The sequence below is a fragment of the Rhincodon typus genome, chromosome 46 (assembly GCF_021869965.1).
Source record: "Rhincodon typus isolate 14 chromosome 46, sRhiTyp1.1, whole genome shotgun sequence".
Classification (NCBI taxonomy): Eukaryota; Metazoa; Chordata; class Chondrichthyes; order Orectolobiformes; family Rhincodontidae; genus Rhincodon; species Rhincodon typus.
In genome coordinates, this window is record NC_063377.1 from 10451751 (window position 1) to 10452227 (window position 477).

At 58.9% G+C, this 477-nt stretch overlaps 1 protein-coding gene across 1 annotated transcript in view; it reads left to right on the forward strand.

Moving 5' to 3' along the window:
- polr3c (polymerase (RNA) III (DNA directed) polypeptide C) overlaps nt 1–477 on the forward strand; it is an 8639-nt gene that overhangs the window by 223 nt on the left and 7939 nt on the right. The gene's annotated exons all lie outside the window — the stretch shown is intronic.

A 477-nucleotide genomic window follows, 5' to 3' on the forward strand; every position in this document is an offset into this window, starting at 1 on the left:
GCACTGGGGCCCCTCTGTGATGATGCTGCTCCGTACCAGTGTCTCTCTGCACTGGGGCCACTCTGTGATGATGCTGCTCCATACCAGTGTCTCTCTGCACTGGGGCCACTCTGTGATGATGCTGCTCCGTACCAGAGTGTCTCCGCACTGGGGCCGCTCCATCATGAGGCTGCTCTGTACCACTGTCTCTCCGCACTGGGGTTCCTCCATCATGAGGCTGCTCTGTACCATTGTCTCTCCGCACTTGGGCCCCTCCATCATGAGGCTGCTCTGTGCCATTGTCTCTCCGCACTGAGGTCCCTCCATCATGATGCTGCTTCGTACCAGTGTCTCTCTGCACTGGGGCCCCTCTGTGATGATGCTGCTTTGTACCAGTGTCTCTCAGCACTGGGGCCACTCTGTGATGATGCTGCTCCGTACCAGTGTCTGACCGCACTGGGGCCCCTCTGTGATGATGCTGCTCCGTACCAGTGTCTC